At 40.0% G+C, this 14,066-nt stretch overlaps 2 long non-coding RNA genes across 4 annotated transcripts; one reads left to right on the forward strand and one right to left on the reverse strand.

Moving 5' to 3' along the window:
* The first annotated feature begins 1,242 nt into the window (after positions 1-1,242).
* LOC128436872 (uncharacterized) lies at positions 1,243-4,016 on the forward strand. 2 transcript variants are annotated; one of them, XR_008338114.1, is made up of 5 exons: positions 1,243-1,362; positions 1,771-1,953; positions 2,573-2,851; positions 3,420-3,567; positions 3,798-4,016. It is a non-coding gene; the product is annotated as an uncharacterized LOC128436872 (long non-coding RNA). The 2 variants fall into 2 exon arrangements; XR_008338113.1 differs by lacking the exons at positions 3,420-3,567; positions 3,798-4,016 and having other exon boundaries at positions 2,573-3,405.
* A 1,481-nt stretch (positions 4,017-5,497) lies between these two features.
* LOC128436906 (uncharacterized) lies at positions 5,498-8,312 on the reverse strand. Of its 2 annotated transcripts, XR_008338124.1 has the most exons (5): positions 8,179-8,312; positions 7,588-7,770; positions 6,690-6,968; positions 5,974-6,121; positions 5,498-5,743 (listed from the first exon to the last, which is right to left on the reverse strand). It is a non-coding gene; the product is annotated as an uncharacterized LOC128436906 (long non-coding RNA). The 2 variants fall into 2 exon arrangements; XR_008338123.1 differs by lacking the exons at positions 5,498-5,743; positions 5,974-6,121 and having other exon boundaries at positions 6,149-6,968.
* Positions 8,313-14,066: the final 5,754 nt, after the last annotated feature.

Genomic DNA, 14,066 nt, shown 5'->3' on the forward strand with positions numbered 1-14,066 from the left:
TGTACATTTGTTTCTGATCCATTTGGGAGCAAAAATCTCTTCAGCCTGTTCAGCCACAGCGAGAAATGATGAACAGATTCTGTTTTCTATCAAACCCCAACAAATAACAAAGCAGCACTTATTTCTCATGCAACAAATAACACTTTACAAGCAGGGCAGTACACCAGGATTGGAATGGAACCAAACTAAAATGTAGTCAGGCACAAATTTGAGGTGCTTATAATTTACTTCTCTTGCAGCCCCCCCCCCCAAGAAAAACTAAACCTGATACACAGAGGCTTCTGTTGGGGAATCTAACAAAACACTTAACACTATCGAAACGATAGAATAACAGAAGAATTGGACCTAAACCAAAAAGATAGGGGGCTACACAGAGAAAAAAGGAGGTGTAAATAAAAACAGGCACATGACAAACTCTTAGAAATGGCAAAACCAACAACAACACAAAGCAAACAACACAAACTCAGAGAAGCAACTGAAGGTGTTGACCCTCTGATAGAAAACAAGAAACTGAACAAGGAAATGAAACCTCCTTATAAACCCCCCCAGCCTCAGCTGACAGCCACCAGCTGAGAGAGATCCCAGGAGCATCCCACTACTGCTGATGAGCTGGTGAACCTGTGACCTGGATTCAGATCTCCACATGCAACCCAGTCTCATCAGAAAATGTTCAATGGTAACGTTGGTCCACTTGGACCGACGTTACCATCTCACAATCTGGCCTCTCAGATTGTGAGATGGTAACATTTAGTCCTCCCATTCTTTTGCATTGGCGTGTTCTCACGTCACGTGACTCTCAAGCTCTCGTCTGCGGAGAGGAAAACATGGCGGAGATTCCTTGTTTTTTCAGATAAAAATATAATTTTGTAACTTAGTTTGGGCATAAAAATACATTCTGACACCATTTCTAGCGAGAAATGTGGTCTTTGCTTCCACAGTCTTCAGCCAGTTCGTGCTTATGATAAATATTTTAATAGTTATCACGCATGTTTTTATCGTTGCTATGATGGTTGCCATGGCACCACGGGCGCAGCTTGGTGTTTAAATCACAGTCCCTGCGTAGTGTCCTTCAGTGATCGTGAATGTTATTCATGTTATATAATAGTAATATTTGAGGCTAGATTACATCTCTAATGAGAAGGATCATGCGAGTCTGTTTATACCGAGGCCGGCCCGAGTGCGCGACCGGCCCGAGCGGCGCGAGCCGAGCGGCCCGAGTGCGCGAGCGGACCGAGTGTGCGAGCGGACATGACGTGTGGCTGTCGTAAAAACCCTATTTGTAAACAACCAGCCCTTTAACTCGGGGCTGCGTCATAAACACGGCGCGCTTGGAAGACCACGATGTCATCTTCCTTCTGTCAGGTAAGTAGTTTATTGTTTTTAAAGATCGTTACGATCTAGGTTTACAGTCCGAGTGCGGAGAGAGTCCGTCAATCCACACTATGGACGCTGTTCATCAGCTAATACGCCATTGTTAGCCACATGCTTCAGCCCACGGTAGCCTGTGCTACCTGGGAGGTGAATACATGGTTGTTGAAAGCAGTTCAAGACGCTTAGCTCATCATTGAGGGACGCTACAATATAAATATAAACATGAATTTGATTTATGAATGCTTTAGATTAATAAGGAGTGTATTTGTCTACCATTACTCCACAATATCAGGTCAATTTGGTTTAATGTATAGTATGCACTATGACAATAATGTTTCCATGTTATGGAGTTGCGATTCATTTTATAAAACAATTGCTATGTTCTGTTTTTTAATCAAGGAGGATCCAAGTGAAGCTACAGGAGTTTCATTAACGTCAACAACTTGGACCAAACAGTTTGTTTTGCTTGATGAAGAGCAGGAAGGGCAGCCTGGAGAGAAAGAGAAGCCGGGTTGAGCCCACTACCATCATCCACGTACCACGAGGAAGATGAGGGAGAGAAATGATCCTACCATTAAAGAGGTACTTTTAAGTTACATACCAGAAAAAACATTTTATATAATTTGCCAAATATACATTTTTATTAAATCCCCAAAGTACACTTGCTGAAATACAAGTTAATATCACACTGAAAGAATTTTGATCAATCATGCTTCCCTGCTGTGATTGTTTAACTAGGAAAACAACTTTTTCCACAGGAAGGCAAGTAAATTTAAGGAATACATGTGCAAAGTTTTCCTCTGTTATGTATAATGATGACCCCCATCAAACATAATGTTAGCAATATTTACACCTTTTAATTTATACTGTTTATTTCTGTCTACATGTGTGAATTTGCCTTCATTAGTTTCAGAAAAGAGCGATGATGTATCGGTCAGTGGGCGGCAGCACGAGACTCCGCAAACTAGTCTGTAAGCAAAGCAGACGAAGGCATCGAGGTTGCGGCCTGCCATCATTGTTATTTTGCTTAAGGGACTGAATATGTTTCATGTAGAAATATTAGCATTTCCCTTATATCTACCAAAACTGCTTGTTTCACAGACTGCAGTTTTGTTTTGATCCGATGTGGTGTGCAAATACAACCGTATCTGCAATGGGTTGTGGGGCATTAACATTTGTAACTCTAATTTTGTTTTGACAGACTGTGAAAAGAACGTTGAGAACATCACCACTCTACAGGAAGACACAGTCCAGTAATGGGTGTCAGAAGTTCAGTAGTGAACGACAGGTACTGTGGAAAAATATGTGTCATTGTTGTACAATGTCCTTTGACTCTGTTTAAACAAGGTTAACACAAAAAGGTTTGATTGTAAACTGATATCGGTATGAATTCATGTTATTCTCCTCGTCAAAAGAAACAAACAATCCAAATTACCTGCAGAAAGCCCTTGATGGACGCTTCAGCTGCATCGTCAGACTGGTGAGACAGCAAGATGCCAACTTTAATGCCAATTTATTTGTGTAACATTCTGTGACCAAATGTATAGATAACTTTTTGTAGATTGTAAAAATAGATAACCCATTTATTACAAAAAAACTACACTAGAATTATCGCACTGCGTTGTATGACTCCGCTAACCAGAGCAGTGTCCGTCTACATATTTCTACATATTTTCTCTCATATAAATGACACTGTATCTCTTGACAACTGAAACCATAAGATGAGGTCAGTGTGGCCTTGACCTTTTTACTTTAAGACAAATACAAAGTTAGACAATCCGAAAACATGCAGTTATGCCTCCGGCGACTCGCTATTGCAGAGGCATTAAAACCGTAGTGTAGTAGATTGGATTTTATTGGTGTTACATTGGACATCTTGTATGGGTACACCAAAAAATATATTTGGTTTCACATTCTAGATGGCAATAAGCAGAGTCATCAACTCAGGAAAAATATTTCTGTAGAAAAGAAAGCCTTGTATGTGTGTATGTATACATACACACAAACGCACAATTGAGACGTTTTTGTCTTTTATCATATATTCTCAGGCAGTACTGATGCATTTACTGAGAGGGGACGTGAGGGCCTACTCTGCATGCTCAGAGTTCAAGCCCAGCAGGCTGCAGCGGGCCTGACATATTCTGGAACAGCAGCACAGTCTTTGGATGACTCCTCTGAAGATGAAAACATGGCGAGGTACTTCTCCACTGATGAAGAACTGTGAGGGCTGTGATTAGCTACACTCTCTTGCTACAATGCTACTCATGCTACTCCCTGGCAGCCTTAGGAAGGCATTAGCTTGCTGTGTGGTAGCTGTTAGCTTCAGCATTTTTAGTTTTTAGTGGCCTGTCTGACGTTTATGTTAAAAAAAAATCAGAGGGAACCATCTTCATAATTTAACACTATGGTTTGTTTGTGTCCTTCAGTTCTTCTCAAGAGAAGCAGTACAGGTGTGCCTCAGCTCCACGGTCCCTCCTGCAGCCTCCGCTCCTGATGCTAACCTCATGTCTCCATCACACCAAGCAGCAGACCTGGATTGACAGACCTTTCTCCAGAGCTGCCCCCTCCCTCTGAAACCCCCCTCTCCAAAACACTATTTGTGTAGTTTTTAAAGTATTTTTTGCATGAGAATTGTTGATCATAACATTTCCAGCAGATGCCTTAATATAATGTTTGTGCACAATAAATGACATTGATCATAACATAATGGTATTTCCTTGCACTTCTACACCATGATATTGTCAGATAAGATGCTGATTACATTAAAGCAGTGAATGCTCTGCTTTAAGCAACATAAACACACAATGATTCAATGGATCTGAAGTAGAATGGGCACATTACATTCTGTAGAGAATGCCTCAGTTATGGAAGTCAGAAAATAACTTTCTTTATCTGAGGTTCCAGTCATTTATAGTCACAGCAAAGCACACAGGTCTGGTTGTCTAAGTGGCGCCCATATCATATTGTTTAAGATGTGTAACATCAAGTTTGTGTTTCAGTGCAAAATTAGTCATTAGTCAAGAGTTCACCTTCTTCTTTACACTAAAATTAGGTGACCCAGATGTTTCACAATGCAATCTGATAAGGTCTTATGAGAAACATTCTTAACATTAAAGAAATCAACACAGAGGATAGCAATATCTGTTTGACTTTAATCCGTAGCTGATAATCAGCGGCCTGACTTATTCAAACACATTAATACTACAATGAATAAGGCAGGGGTTTTCCATCAGAAATCATTTCTGGGACATTAATTTAAAAGATCTCCAGTATAAGCAAATGTATTCTAAAATTGGTTTATATCCAAGTGTGAGGCTGTCCTGGCACATGGAAATAAGATATATATATATTGTTTGTATTAGCTTTCCCTCAGTTTAGTACTTGCACTTCTTGAAAAGCTCTATATAAATAAGATGTATTAATGTTTATACATTGCCCTCTAGTATATGTTTTCCTAAAAGTCACTGTAGATACAGAAATAACAGTATGGTTCAGGTGACAGTAAGTGGAAGCTGAAGGTAATTTCCATGTGCTCAAGAGAAACATAACGTGACGATATAGTTGATTTCTGATAGAAGGCCCTGCCTCATTCATTGTAGTATTAATGTGTTTGAATAAGTCAGGCTGCTGATTATCAGCTACTGATTAAAGTCAAACAGATATTGCTATCCTCTGTGTTGATTTCTTTAATGTTAAGAATGTTTCTCATAAGACCTTATCAGATTGCATTGTGAAACATCTGGGTCACCTAATTTTAGTGTAAACAAGATGGTGAACTCTTGACTAATGACTAATTTTGCACTGAAACACAAACTTGATGTTACACATCTTAAACAATGATATGGGCGCCACTTAGACAACCAGACCTGTGTGCTTTGCTGTGACTATAAATGGCTGGAACCTCAGATAAAGAAAGTTATTTTCTGACTTCCATAACTGAGGCATTCTCTACAGAATGTAATGTGCCCATTCTTCTTCAGATCCATTGAATCATTGTGTGTTTATGTTGCTTAAAGCAGAGCATTCACTGCTTTAATGTAATCAGCATCTTATCTGACAATATCATGGTGTAGAAGTGCAAGGAAATACCATTATGTTATGATCAATGTCATTTATTGTGCACAAACATTATATTAAGGCATCTGCTGGAAATGTTATGATCAACAATTCTCATGCAAAAAATACTTTAAAAACTACACAAATAGTGTTTTGGAGAGGGGGGTTTCAGAGGGAGGGGGCAGCTCTGGAGAAAGGTCTGTCAATCCAGGTCTGCTGCTTGGTGTGATGGAGACATGAGGTTAGCATCAGGAGCGGAGGCTGCAGGAGGGACCGTGGAGCTGAGGCACACCTGTACTGCTTCTCTTGAGAAGAACTGAAGGACACAAACAAACCATAGTGTTAAATTATGAAGATGGTTCCCTCTGATTTTTTTTTAACATAAACGTCAGACAGGCCACTAAAAACTAAAAATGCTGAAGCTAACAGCTACCACACAGCAAGCTAATGCCTTCCTAAGGCTGCCAGGGAGTAGCATGAGTAGCATTGTAGCAAGAGAGTGTAGCTAATCACAGCCCTCACAGTTCTTCATCAGTGGAGAAGTACCTCGCCATGTTTTCATCTTCAGAGGAGTCATCCAAAGACTGTGCTGCTGTTCCAGAATATGTCAGGCCCGCTGCAGCCTGCTGGGCTTGAACTCTGAGCACGCAGAGTAGGCCCTCACGTCCCCTCTCAGTAAATGCATCAGTACTGCCTGAGAATATATGATAAAAGACAAAAACGTCTCAATTGTGCGTTTGTGTGTATGTATACATACACACATACAAGGCTTTCTTTTCTACAGAAATATTTTTCCTGAGTTGATGACTCTGCTTATTGCCATCTAGAATGTGAAACCAAATATATTTTTTGGTGTACCCATACAAGATGTCCAATGTAACACCAATAAAATCCAATCTACTACACTACGGTTTTAATGCCTCTGCAATAGCGAGTCGCCGGAGGCATAACTGCATGTTTTCGGATTGTCTAACTTTGTATTTGTCTTAAAGTAAAAAGGTCAAGGCCACACTGACCTCATCTTATGGTTTCAGTTGTCAAGAGATACAGTGTCATTTATATGAGAGAAAATATGTAGAAATATGTAGACGGACACTGCTCTGGTTAGCGGAGTCATACAACGCAGTGCGATAATTCTAGTGTAGTTTTTTTGTAATAAATGGGTTATCTATTTTTACAATCTACAAAAAGTTATCTATACATTTGGTCACAGAATGTTACACAAATAAATTGGCATTAAAGTTGGCATCTTGCTGTCTCACCAGTCTGACGATGCAGCTGAAGCGTCCATCAAGGGCTTTCTGCAGGTAATTTGGATTGTTTGTTTCTTTTGACGAGGAGAATAACATGAATTCATACCGATATCAGTTTACAATCAAACCTTTTTGTGTTAACCTTGTTTAAACAGAGTCAAAGGACATTGTACAACAATGACACATATTTTTCCACAGTACCTGTCGTTCACTACTGAACTTCTGACACCCATTACTGGACTGTGTCTTCCTGTAGAGTGGTGATGTTCTCAACGTTCTTTTCACAGTCTGTCAAAACAAAATTAGAGTTACAAATGTTAATGCCCCACAACCCATTGCAGATACGGTTGTATTTGCACACCACATCGGATCAAAACAAAACTGCAGTCTGTGAAACAAGCAGTTTTGGTAGATATAAGGGAAATGCTAATATTTCTACATGAAACATATTCAGTCCCTTAAGCAAAATAACAATGATGGCAGGCCGCAACCTCGATGCCTTCGTCTGCTTTGCTTACAGACTAGTTTGCGGAGTCTCGTGCTGCCGCCCACTGACCGATACATCATCGCTCTTTTCTGAAACTAATGAAGGCAAATTCACACATGTAGACAGAAATAAACAGTATAAATTAAAAGGTGTAAATATTGCTAACATTATGTTTGATGGGGGTCATCATTATACATAACAGAGGAAAACTCTGCACATGTATTCCTTCAATTTACTTGCCTTCCTGTGGAAAAAGTTGTTTTCCCAGTTAAACAATCACAGCAGGGAAGCATGATTGATCAAAATTCTTTCAGTGTGATATTAACTTGTATTTCAGCAAGTGTACTTTGGGGATTTAATAAAAATGTATATTTGGCAAATTATATAAAATGTTTTTTCTGGTATGTAACTTAAAAGTACCTCTTTAATGGTAGGATCATTTCTCTCCCTCATCTTCCTCGTGGTACGTGGATGATGGTAGTGGGCTCAACCCGGCTTCTCTTTCTCTCCAGGCTGCCCTTCCTGCTCTTCATCAAGCAAAACAAACTGTTTGGTCCAAGTTGTTGACGTTAATGAAACTCCTGTAGCTTCACTTGGATCCTCCTTGATTAAAAAACAGAACATAGCAATTGTTTTATAAAATGAATCGCAACTCCATAACATGGAAACATTATTGTCATAGTGCATACTATACATTAAACCAAATTGACCTGATATTGTGGAGTAATGGTAGACAAATACACTCCTTATTAATCTAAAGCATTCATAAATCAAATTCATGTTTATATTTATATTGTAGCGTCCCTCAATGATGAGCTAAGCGTCTTGAACTGCTTTCAACAACCATGTATTCACCTCCCAGGTAGCACAGGCTACCGTGGGCTGAAGCATGTGGCTAACAATGGCGTATTAGCTGATGAACAGCGTCCATAGTGTGGATTGACGGACTCTCTCCGCACTCGGACTGTAAACCTAGATCGTAACGATCTTTAAAAACAATAAACTACTTACCTGACAGAAGGAAGATGACATCGTGGTCTTCCAAGCGCGCCGTGTTTATGACGCAGCCCCGAGTTAAAGGGCTGGTTGTTTACAAATAGGGTTTTTACGACAGCCACACGTCATGTCCGCTCGCGCACTCGGTCCGCTCGCGCACTCGGGCCGCTCGGCTCGCGCCGCTCGGGCCGCTCGGCTCGCGGACTCGGGCCGGTCGCGCACTCGGGCCGGCCTCGGTATAAACAGACTCGCATGATCCTTCTCATTAGAGATGTAATCTAGCCTCAAATATTACTATTATATGACATGAATAACATTCACGATCACTGAAGGACACCACGCAGGGACTGTGATTTAAACACCAAGCTGCGCCCGTGGTGCCATGGCAACCATCATAGCAACGATAAAAACATGCGTGATAACTATTAAAATATTTATCATAAGCACGAACTGGCTGAAGACTGTGGAAGCAAAGACCACATTTCTCGCTAGAAATGGTGTCAGAATGTATTTTTATGCCCAAACTAAGTTACAAAATTATATTTTTATCTGAAAAAACAAGGAATCTCCGCCATGTTTTCCTCTCCGCAGACGAGAGCTTGAGAGTCACGTGACGTGAGAACACGCCAATGCAAAACAATGGGAGGACTAAATGTTACCATCTCACAATCTGAGAGGCCAGATTGTGAGATGGTAACGTCGGTCCAAGTGGACCAACGTTGCCATTGAACATTTTCTGATGAGACTGGGTTGCCACATGATCTCCACGGCCAAAACACCTTTGTGCTACTTTTCACTGTATTTCTACAGAAAAATAACTTTGATTATGGTCACATACAGGAGAATACAGTTTGGTCAACTTAAAGTTAACAAGCTATATAAACAAAATAGGCAATTTAGAAGAAAAAAATCCAAATAATGTTCGGGGAAACTCTTAACTTAACTGACTTAAAAGGAAAGATTATGAATATTTACTTGTGAAAATATGACGTCAGCATGAGCTGAACCAGACGCCACCCAGAATTGAGATCCCGTTTGTATTTTATTATCTGATGAGAAAAGAACAACTGAGAGTATTTAGATTTGCCTTAAATCAAGAAGAAGATAAAAAATCTGCCTGAGCCCATGACTGAAGATTGAAAGTTAGATTTTACTTCTAAAAACCTTTCGTTTTTTATTGTGAAATTCCAAACACAAGACCTTTGAAAGTTACTATTCTCTGAAGTCTGATGAACCTCAGAGAGCAGAGTTCAGGCAAATCCGCCAGCATTTCTCTGAAGCACACCATAACGTGCTCTCACTTCTGAAACAAACACTCATTACAGCTGCTGCTCTCTCTCCTCTCGTCACTGTTTACCACTATTCTCTGTATATTATTGCATTCACCAGCTGCTGCTGTGTCTTCTGCTGAGCTTCTGACACATTTGAAAAGCTTTCTGATGACGGGAGATGGTTTGAAGCTTTGTCTTTGTGCTTTAGGAAACCCTCCATCACACACAAGCTGCTTGTCCTGAAATCTTCTGATCCCAGGCAGTTGCTTTGGACACTTTCCTGAACTTTTCCTGCCAGCCTCCATGTAAAATGTCGGGAAATGTCTACGTGGCTCATGTCTGATCCAATTTTCCACACAATTTCTGGAGTTCATGCCTGAAAACACACAGAGTATATATGCACATATTTTTTATTTAGCTAGATAGAGAAATATATGTTTGACATTCTCTTCAAACAAAGAGGTCAACCAATAAAATATTCCACCTTTTTCATACTAAATCTCGCAAAAATAAATCTCCGATGGAAACATACGTTTTCTGTATTTCATTTAATATTTTGAAGAGAAGTAATAAAAGCTTTAGTACAACATTAAAATGCAGTCTGCCAATTCAAATTCCCCTCTAAAAATATCCTCAGGTTCTATTTATTCAATTTCTATTCTATTTTGAAACTTAAGGTAAAGCTTGTAGTTGTTTGGTCCCGAGTTAGATTTGGTTTGATGCCGAGGTACATGAGTGATAATGTGACCAAATGTGTCTGTCCCTGTAAAACCAGCATATGAGCAATGTACATTTTTTTCAGGCTTTGGCCCAAAGCAGAACGCAAACAAGCTCCCGATATTTTCCCTCCAGTGGTTATTTCAGTGAGACATCACAGTATATCAAACTGGACTTTCCTGGCTGACCCTCGAGAGGTTACGTTTTTTTCTCAGACCGAGCGCGGAGTCCAGATTGTAAACTTGCCTTACTTGGGGGAAAAGGGACATCGTGAAATCCTCATATGTGTTTCATAAGTTTCTGTCTCACAGGGCCTCATTTTGTAGGTGTGATGTTGAAAACACGATGTCGACACAAACTCCAGAGAAGTGACCGACACACAAAGCAAACCTCCACTGGAGAGAAGCAGCAGCAGAACAGTTATTTAATCAGTCAAATCTAAGCCATTAAAAGGTGTAAAATTCAGCAATAGAGAGATTTTCTCACGGCTCAAAGTTTTTGCAGAGATCTCATGCATATCTTCATCCCTTATTCCAATGTACAATTAAACCATATGATGTAAATGTCAATGCGTTGTTAATGTCTCACATTTATATGGATTCCTCATGTATCACAGCTTTATTCTGGGTTCGTCCAAGCAGGGCAACAGCAGCATCTACGTCTACAGATCCAGGCTCGTAAATGGGGGGTCGCCAGTTCAAATCCGCAGACTGGCCCGAGACATGTGGATGGAAAACACTCTGACACGTTTCCATTCCCTCATCAACAATGCTCCTAACACACATCTATTACAACACATCTGGTCAGCAGCCAATATGTGGCAGGTTCCGGGTGTGTGCTGACATGAATGATGTGACAGGTTCACAGATTATTTATCAATCATTTTAGAGCGACTTATTTATGGCTGTTGTTGTTTTGTATTAATCATCAGTCGTCAGTCACAAAACACTGAGCAAAATCATACACTCTCTGGATAGGGAATTGTCCGGTAAAGGTTTAACTGTTAATTTGGGTTTAATGACCATTCCAGTTTTCATCATTTACAGAAGCTAAAAAGTCCAACTTTGTCCAGTGTGTTATTGGGCACAAGTGATTTAAAAAAATTTTTTTAATGGAAATCACCCCAAATGGACATGGGTGAGCACATTATACGAGAAAGCAATAACATGACCCTGTGAAGTCAAACTAGCTCAAGTTTGTTTTTGTGACATTGATACTGTACATGGTCAGTGTACAATGGTCTGTGAGGCTACAGGGCGGAGCCACACAGGGTTCAAACTCCATCTAAATGTTCACTGGCAACACTGTTGTCTATACAGCAACAATGCAGAGGCACCTCCTTACATGGTATCCAAGATATGTTCGCTATAAATAAGAACAGAGCTTTCCCCCTCCATCAGTCATAAGAAGTTTTCTCACAACAAGTAAATATCGGAGATTTTCAGGAAGTTTTCTCAGGACTGATGGTTTGACAGTTTTATTAAGTAAAATACATTCAAACTTGATTAACAACACTTCTCATGAGAAATGTTCGCTGACCACAAGGACACAAAAATGGAAAAATACTGTTTCTATACTGTGCATACACACACCAATGCATGGTGTGAGTTTCAGGAGCTGAGTTTATCAATTTGCAACAATCGTAGACAAATAATTCAAAGTATTCACCACGGGTGGGAAAGCGCAATAAAACGCCACATTGGATTTGAACCGAGCCGTGACTCCCTCCTGTGGAGAGACAGGTCACACGATTTGACAGCCATAGAGCGATGTCACATAGGCCAGAGGTCCTGGAACCACCTTGGGTGGCATAGTTTAGCTTTCCCCTGCAAAAGCGTCCCTGAGGGAGCCGTGAGCAGACTTATAATAGATGTGAACATGAACAAACGCAGGCTGATCTCTCAGTATCCTGCTGAGACTTCAAATCCACACACTATTCCCCTGCTAAACATCAGGCTGCACTGGGAACGAGCTGGTGAGAGGTTTGGATGAGGAGTGTATGGATTTAAAGCAACAGGAAGACAGTGGCCCAGCAGGGTTATTGTAGGCAAAAGCTACAAATGTCAATTTGATATTCTTATGTTACATGTAAAAAAATAAAATATTAAACCAATCTATGTTATTTACATATTTTCTTAATCTCAGTTTTCAAACAGTCATCATTGCACTTGTTGTGAAACTATGTTTTACAGTCCTGGATCAAACTAGGACTTTTAAATTAGTCCTTAATAAAAAACAGCTAAATTAAAGCAGGTGAAATGTTTTCTGATCCAATGCCAAGATCAACAGAACAATATTGTAGTTTAAAAAAATGATCATGCTGTTATGTAAAGGAAATAGAGGACTGGAGGACCTTCATTGTCAAAGTGACCATAATAACCACGTGGTTAAAATTAATTGGACTGTCGATAACAAACATGAAACCACTATGTTCAGAAGGACTTCTTTCATTATGAATATTCTCATAATTTTTGTTTGTAGACAAATGTGCAAATTCTAATCAAAACTGGTGCATTTGATCTGTTTTTTTAATCTCATCTATAAAACTACAATCACACATGGTCAAAAACACTGAATCTGTGTGCAGAGAGGAACACATGTTTTCTTTTTTACCTGTGGCACCAGTGTGCAGACACACGGTACCTTTCATAATCTCCTGTTTCACCCAGTCATTTTTCACTCTGCCACCAACTGATGGAGATTTTATGAAAGTCCTAAACTATCAGTTTAGTTATTGTAGTAAATATTTATATATTTCAGCTATATATTTCAAGTTTCCGACCTGAAATATATATATTTATATTTATATTTCAGAGGTTTCGTAAGCAAACGACACAATCTTCAGACCTAAATTAAAAATCTTTCTAAATAAATGAACGACATGAAGCTTTATAGAAACAAAATGAACATTGTGCTTTTACAGAAAGCGTGTGTGTTTGTGTGTGTGTGTGCATGCTGTTGTGCGTGTGTGTGTGTGTATGTGTGTGTGTGTGTGTGTGTGTGTGTGTGTGTGTGAACATAAACTGATTCACCTCAAATGTATTTATAAAATGCTCTCAACAATACAGGTTTTACAACAAAGTACCTTTTGGAGAACACAGGACATAAACAGAGAAATTATCAGACAATCTCTCAGATATTGAATGGACATGAGGGGAGGGGTCAGGCAGGTCTGAAGGGGATTTCATTCGGCCACAGGAGGCCATTAAACCAAAATAAAGATCGCTGGTGCTTCCCCCAGTGCTCTCTCAGTTCTCAGCGGACGCCTTGAGAGCCACTTGCAAACAGCTGGTAGATCCATAAGTCTGAGCACAAGCCGTCACTGGGACTAGACGGCAGACAGCGTTAGACCTGGCCTGCTGCTACCACACATACAGCACGTTGATGAATTCGAGGGCGGGCCAGATTAGGCTGGGAACATTGGACGGAGATGTCAATCTGAATGAGATGTTAGTGTCCTGGCTACAGTCACTACAACAGTGCATTCTTTGTTGGAGAAATATGCAGTTTTTGAAGTCCAGAGATGCATCGCGGTCACTTGTGAGTCTGGTGCATGTGCAGACACAGAGATGTGTGTGTGTGGTGAATACGTAATGGAGTATTGATCTCATAAATCTGTCACTTTCATGCAATCATTCAAGATATAGCGTTCAACCTTTTCTGACGATTCCGTCATTTTGTGCTGCCATGCCTGAATATGGCATCTGGAAGGCATCATTCATTAATCCAGAGCTAGTTTGTATTGGCAGAAGGTGAAGATGGTGATCTGGGAGACGGAGGATTCACAACATAGGGAAGTTATTCACATTTTTCGGGGATTTTTGTTGTTATAGAGGGAGATTCTTTGAGTTCATTGGCACAATCATTAATCAAACTGCATGACATGGTGAAAACTAAAACAAATGTAGAGTCGAA

This window comes from Pleuronectes platessa, chromosome 3 (assembly GCF_947347685.1).
Source record: "Pleuronectes platessa chromosome 3, fPlePla1.1, whole genome shotgun sequence".
Taxonomy (NCBI): Eukaryota; Metazoa; Chordata; class Actinopteri; order Pleuronectiformes; family Pleuronectidae; genus Pleuronectes; species Pleuronectes platessa.